General features: G+C 50.9%; 1 non-coding gene across 1 annotated transcript in view; it reads left to right on the plus strand.

The window, feature by feature from the left end:
* The first annotated feature begins 5,842 nt into the window (after positions 1 to 5,842).
* Positions 5,843 to 7,500, plus strand: part of LOC126435695 (small subunit ribosomal RNA) — a 1,909-nt gene continuing 251 nt past the window's right edge. Inside the window, exon 1 of the ribosomal RNA XR_007580129.1 lies at positions 5,843 to 7,500. This exon is cut by the window's right edge and continues 251 nt beyond it. This is a non-coding gene — a ribosomal RNA (small subunit ribosomal RNA).

Here is a 7,500-nt window from a genome sequence, read left to right on the forward strand (position 1 = left end):
TCTCGTGCCGACGACATGAATGTGCACAGTAAAGATACCATACCGCCATCTATGGGAATGTGACGCAACGACATTGACATCGAGGCCAGAATGGACACCTCCACCTACAGGGATCCGCCGGAACTACGCCAACCATGCTGGCAAAACAGTACCTCCATCTATACAAATATGGCGAAACCACATGCGATAGCTCCATCTATGCGAATCTGACAACACTACGTCCGCCATGTCGAGCGCACCACAAAACATACCGCCATCTGTAGGTCTCCCTCAGCATGAGCTCCTGCAACGACGATACCGCCATCTATGGGACGCCAAGCCGACTAAGACATCGATGGGCCCACAGTGCCCATCTTTCGACGCCACCCACAAAGCATGCAGCCTCTCTCGACCACAGCACCCATACGCCAGTGCCTCTGCCGCACGAAGTCGTGGACCGGCAATCACACCACCTGCACCCGTTCGTGCCCCACCCCAACCGCCAAACTCGCATCGCCAGCGGATGAACGGCGGACGTTTCCCGCACTCGTAAGGTGCAATCCACACCTATAACATGCGTTTCATGAAGAGATATTTCCAATATGCGACATTCCCGCTGTCCCTATTCATGAGCTGCGAGCTGTACCACGTACAAGCTACAGACGCGATCGCATTGCTCACTGTACGGATTCTCATGCTGAGCCATCAGCTAGGAAGCGCCCCATCCATGTCGGCACCCGTGGGCGTTGCACTCGCAGTCGCAAAAAACGCTGGGCACATATATGTCTCGGAAGAGTAACGACAGTCCGAGTCTCCTGCGTGGGAAGAGTCTTTCTAGGCCCTGACCCACGGGAAGGGTGTAGCTTCCCCCATCCCGGACATTTGACGTCGTCACACTACCGGTATTGACTAATAGACTGATTGCTGATAATCATTAGCCATACACTGGGGGAAACGGCCGACAGGGGCGGCAACATAGTGGAGCCGCAGTGTCACTAATGTACAGAGATAGAACAGTTTCGACTGGAACCAGAGTAACCGTATACACGGCACTGATGAGTAATAGATGCAGAGCCATCAGAATACAATGTATACAACCGTCCCTATACATGCTGAAAGACTCTGCACACAATGAGAACCACACGTCAGCCAGACACTCTTATCACACACTACTCTCTTATCACACACTACTCTCTTATCACACACTACTCTCTGCCTGTAACAGGCACACACACAATATCTAACCACCAGCATGGAAGAACATCCAGTGCATCCTCTCCGCCACATGACACAATCCACACTATCATTACCAGACCGGGAGGTCCACCCAGAAAACACAATATCCCACCCTTCCGACATCCGCACATTGCTCAGCTAAGCCACGAACACCCACACATGTCCTACACAGGGGTGCACCCAACATCACAATACTGCCTCCTGTCACAGCACACATTCAATGGCAGGAATGAAAGACACAGATCTGCCACAACCATGGAATTGGAGCGCCGCCTGTCATGAGCCAAAAGTGCATCCTGACGTGACAAATCAGATAATACCGCAGGCATCCAATTACGATAATCACTATCAACGAACCTGCCGCCGCCCCCCCCCCCCAATACACCTTTCCCTACAACAATGTGTATCTGAACCTACGCCATATTGTACCTTAACCTAACCTATATCGTACCTTAACCTAACCTAAATTGTACCTTAACCTAACCTATATCGTACCTTAACCTAACCTATATTGTACCTTAACCTAACCTATATTGTACCTTAACCTAACCTACGTTGTGCCTTAACCTAACCTACGTTGTGCCTTAACCTAACCTACGTTGTGCCTTAACCTAACCTACGTTGTGCCTTAACCTAACCTACGTTGTGCCTTAACCTAACCTACGTTGTGCCTTAACCTAACCTACGTTGTGCCTTAACCTAACCTACGTTGTGCCTTAACCTAACCTACGTTGTGCCTTAACCTAACCTACGTTGTGCCTTAACCTAACCTACGTTGTGCCTTAACCTAACCTACGTTGTGCCTTAACCTAACCTACGTTGTGCCTTAACCTAACCTACGTTGTGCCTTAACCTAACCTACGTTGTGCCTTAACCTAACCTACGTTGTGCCTTAACCTAACCTACGTTGTGCCTTAACCTAACCTACGTTGTGCCTTAACCTAACCTACGTTGTGCCTTAACCTAACCTACGTTGTGCCTTAACCTAACCTACGTTGTGCCTTAACCTAACCTAATTTGTGCCTTAACCTAACCTACGTTGTGCCTTAACCTAACCTACGTTGTGCCTTAACCTAACCTACGTTGTGCCTTAACCTAACCTACGTTGTGCCTTAACCTAACCTACGTTGTGCCTTAACCTAACCTAATTTGTGCCTTAACCTAACCTAATTTGTGCCTTAACCTAACCTAATTTGTGCCTTAACCTAACCTAATTTGTGCCTTAACCTAACCTAATTTGTGCCTTAACCTAACCTAATTTGTGCCTTAACCTAACCTAATTTGTGCCTTAACCTAACCTAATTTGTGCCTTAACCTAACCTACGTTGTGCCTTAACCTAACCTACGTTGTGCCTTAACCTAACCTACGTTGTGCCTTAACCTAACCTACGTTGTGCCTTAACCTAACCTACGTTGTGCCTTAACCTAACCTACGTTGTGCCTTAACCTAACCTACGTTGTGCCTTAACCTAACCTACGTTGTGCCTTAACCTAACCTACGTTGTGCCTTAACCTAACCTACGTTGTGCCTTAACCTAACCTACGTTGTGCCTTAACCTAACCTACGTTGTGCCTTAACCTAACCTACGTTGTGCCTTAACCTAACCTACGTTGTGCCTTAACCTAACCTACGTTGTGCCTTAACCTAACCTAATTTGTGCCTTAACCTAACCTAATTTGTGCCTTAACCTAACCTAATTTGTGCCTTAACCTAACCTAATTTGTGCCTTAACCTAACCTAATTTGTGCCTTAACCTAACCTAATTTGTGCCTTAACCTAACCTAATTTGTGCCTTAACCTAACCTACGTTGTGCCTTAACCTAACCTACGTTGTGCCTTAACCTAACCTACGTTGTGCCTTAACCTAACCTACGTTGTGCCTTAACCTAACCTACGTTGTGCCTTAACCTAACCTACGTTGTGCCTTAACCTAACCTACGTTGTGCCTTAACCTAACCTACGTTGTGCCTTAACCTAACCTACGTTGTGCCTTAACCTAACCTACGTTGTGCCTTAACCTAACCTAATTTGTGCCTTAACCTAACCTAATTTGTGCCTTAACCTAACCTAATTTGTGCCTTAACCTAACCTAATTTGTGCCTTAACCTAACCTAATTTGTGCCTTAACCTAACCTACGTTGTGCCTTAACCTAACCTACGTTGTGCCTTAACCTAACCTACGTTGTGCCTTAACCTAACCTACGTTGTGCCTTAACCTAACCTAATTTGTGCCTTAACCTAACCTACGTTGTGCCTTAACCTAACCTAGTTTGTGCCTTAACCTAACCTAATTTGTGCCTTAACGTAACCCATGTTGTGCCGTAACGTAACCCATGTTGTGCCGTAACGTAACCCATGTTGTGCCGTAACGTAACCCATGTTGTGCCGTAACGTAACCCATGTTGTGCCGTAACGTAACCCATGTTGTGCCGTAACGTAACCCATGTTGTGCCGTAACGTAACCCATGTTGTGCCGTAACGTAACCCATGTTGTGCCGTAACGTAACCCATGTTGTGCCGTAACGTAACCTATAATATGCCTTAACCTAACCTATAATATGCCTTAACCTAACCTATAATATGCCTTAACCTAACCTATAATATGCCTTAACCTAACCTATAATATGCCTTAACCTAACCTATAATATGCCTTAACCTAACCTATAATATGCCTTAACCTAACCTATAATATGCCTTAACCTAACCTATAATATGCCTTAACCTAACCTATAATATGCCTTAACCTAACCTATAATATGCCTTAACCTAACCTATAATATGCCTTAACCTAACCTAAAGTGCGCCGTAACCAAAACTATATTGCGCCTTAACCTGACGCATGTTGTCGCTGAACCTGCTCTGTAATTGTTATGCAACTCGTTAAATTAGTGTAGTGTTGCCTAACCGCAACCCTCGCAATATAGTTCGCTACTCGCACTGCCCGGTCCCCTGTGTATCGCGTCATGTTAAACACCTTGCAGGTGTTGCTGACTTTCCACATGCTCCTGCTATACACTGTAATGTGGATAGCAGCAGGACGTACATGCCCCCCCCCTTCCCCCCTGCCTTCGCAAGCTGGTCGGTGAGAAGTTTGCATGTTCAACGCCCTTCGCATGCCGACGTACTCAGCCTACGTTGTGGTACGGCCTGTCACCTGTCCGCCGATGTACGCAAAACCCACAAACTGTACTGCACATTGGTCCGTATGTACTGAATGATACATCGTGGCACATGTGGCCGTATGACGACTGCGCCTAGCAACGGCGGACCATACAGTCCAAATATTGTGCACGCAGCTACGTGTCGTCTCCCTATAAGAGCTGGATTGCAGTGTGGTACGCCATACAGACGTGTGGGAGGAACGGACGCCCTGGATGGCGATCAGCATGAGCAGTCTGTTGATGTAGTGGAGCGTGTATTCGGACGTAGTCGTCTCTTCTCACACACCGTGATAGCATGTTGCACCGTGTTCCACATCTGCGACATGCTGCAGAGGCCGGCTGACAGTCGTTCGCGCAATGGACACCGCATACGTACGGGGTCGACCTTCCACGTGTTCTCTAGGCGTGCACATGTTGTTGCGTCTATGTGGGCAGACGTAGTGTGTTGTGACACCTGACACAGGCATGCAATACTCGTTGCAAATGGCGATGGACGTGTACGTTTGCTGGTGACGTTACGCAAATGAACAACTGGTAACCTGTTGTGGTGCGGTTGTTCTCGCTAGAGGTGAATCAGTGTTGGCGACGATCGGTCGAGCTATTAACCGGTTGTTTCAGGGATACCCACCATGCCCACGAACGTGAAAGGGGATCTGGGTGTGAGGCGATACGCGGCGGTGGCTGGGTGGGACCGTCCCCGGCCGGTGAGGGGGGGCCGCCCGGCGTGCTGGCAGCGCGGTGCGTGGGCGCACGCGCTACAGCCGGCTGGTGGGGGCGGCCAGTGGCAGGCGCGCCGGCCGACGGACGCGGCAGGCGGCGCAGCTGCGCGCCGGCGCCCCCTGCTCGCGGCGCCTTGCGGCCAAAGTAGGTCCTCGCGGGCCCGGTGCGAAGCGCGGTGGCCATCTGCAGTGTGCTGGTCCGATTGAGGACTTTGTGCGCTGAGGATGCGCCGCCGCCCGGCGCTCGGCGCCGCGACGCCGTCTGCTGCTCGGTCGCCCCAGCGGTTCTCGCAGGTGGTTTGTATCGCAGCTGTGCGGACGTGTTGGCGCGTGCGCTGTGCTGGGAGAGTTCGCTTCGGCACCCAAGTGGGGCTTTTGTCCTTCTGTGGCGCCGGCGTTGGAGCTGCCGGTCACCGTAGGTGGCGCGTGTTGTCTCCCGCCGGCAATGCCACGACAGCACGCTCCCGGGCCTCTGTCGGCAGCGGCAAGCTCAGTTGGGAGCACGGGTGGTCGCACCTAAAGCGTCTACTCGCCTAACTCCGGGCGATTGCGCCTCTCTCGAACCCGACCAAGTACTTAGGACGGCGCTGCGCGCCGCCGGGACCTGAGAGGGTTTCGAGGTGTGTTGTGCAGGGGAGCTCAGCCTCCTCCTGTTTGCAGAATAATTGAGCGGACGCTTGCGTGTTCGCGCGGGTCCCCGGGACACACTCCCGGGCGGCCGGCTGCTCAGCTCTAGTTGACGCAGCTCCCTGGTTGATCCTGCCAGTAGTCATATGCTTGTCTCAAAGATTAAGCCATGCATGTCTCAGTACAAGCCGCATTAAGGTGAAACCGCGAATGGCTCATTAAATCAGTTATGGTTCCTTAGATCGTACCCACGTTACTTGGATAACTGTGGTAATTCTAGAGCTAATACATGCAAACAGAGTCCCGACCAGAGATGGAAGGGACGCTTTTATTAGATCAAAACCAATCGGTCGGCTCGTCCGGTCCGTTTGCCTTGGTGACTCTGAATAACTTTGGGCTGATCGCACGGTCCTCGTACCGGCGACGCATCTTTCAAATGTCTGCCTTATCAACTGTCGATGGTAGGTTCTGCGCCTACCATGGTTGTAACGGGTAACGGGGAATCAGGGTTCGATTCCGGAGAGGGAGCCTGAGAAACGGCTACCACATCCAAGGAAGGCAGCAGGCGCGCAAATTACCCACTCCCGGCACGGGGAGGTAGTGACGAAAAATAACGATACGGGACTCATCCGAGGCCCCGTAATCGGAATGAGTACACTTTAAATCCTTTAACGAGTATCTATTGGAGGGCAAGTCTGGTGCCAGCAGCCGCGGTAATTCCAGCTCCAATAGCGTATATTAAAGTTGTTGCGGTTAAAAAGCTCGTAGTTGGATTTGTGTCCCACGCTGTTGGTTCACCGCCCGTCGGTGTTTAACTGGCATGTATCGTGGGACGTCCTGCCGGTGGGGCGAGCCGAAGGCGTGCGACCGCCTCGTGCGTGCTCGTGCGTCCCGAGGCGGACCCCGTTGAAATCCTACCAGGGTGCTCTTTATTGAGTGTCTCGGTGGGCCGGCACGTTTACTTTGAACAAATTAGAGTGCTTAAAGCAGGCAAGCCCGCCTGAATACTGTGTGCATGGAATAATGGAATAGGACCTCGGTTCTATTTTGTTGGTTTTCGGAACCCGAGGTAATGATTAATAGGGACAGGCGGGGGCATTCGTATTGCGACGTTAGAGGTGAAATTCTTGGATCGTCGCAAGACGAACAGAAGCGAAAGCATTTGCCAAGTATGTTTTCATTAATCAAGAACGAAAGTTAGAGGTTCGAAGGCGATCAGATACCGCCCTAGTTCTAACCATAAACGATGCCAGCCAGCGATCCGCCGCAGTTCCTCCGATGACTCGGCGGGCAGCCTCCGGGAAACCAAAGCTTTTGGGTTCCGGGGGAAGTATGGTTGCAAAGCTGAAACTTAAAGGAATTGACGGAAGGGCACCACCAGGAGTGGAGCCTGCGGCTTAATTTGACTCAACACGGGAAACCTCACCAGGCCCGGACACCGGAAGGATTGACAGATTGATAGCTCTTTCTTGATTCGGTGGGTGGTGGTGCATGGCCGTTCTTAGTTGGTGGAGCGATTTGTCTGGTTAATTCCGATAACGAACGAGACTCTAGCCTGCTAACTAGTCGCGTGACATCCTTCGTGCTGTCAGCGATTACTTTTCTTCTTAGAGGGACAGGCGGCTTCTAGCCGCACGAGATTGAGCAATAACAGGTCTGTGATGCCCTTAGATGTTCTGGGCCGCACGCGCGCTACACTGAAGGAATCAGCGTGTCTTCCTAGGCCGAAAGGTCGGGGTAACCCGCTGAACCTCCTTCGTGCTAGGGATTGGGGCTT

This window comes from Schistocerca serialis, unplaced genomic scaffold (genome assembly GCF_023864345.2).
Source record: "Schistocerca serialis cubense isolate TAMUIC-IGC-003099 unplaced genomic scaffold, iqSchSeri2.2 HiC_scaffold_1215, whole genome shotgun sequence".
In the NCBI taxonomy this organism is placed as follows: Eukaryota; Metazoa; Arthropoda; class Insecta; order Orthoptera; family Acrididae; genus Schistocerca; species Schistocerca serialis.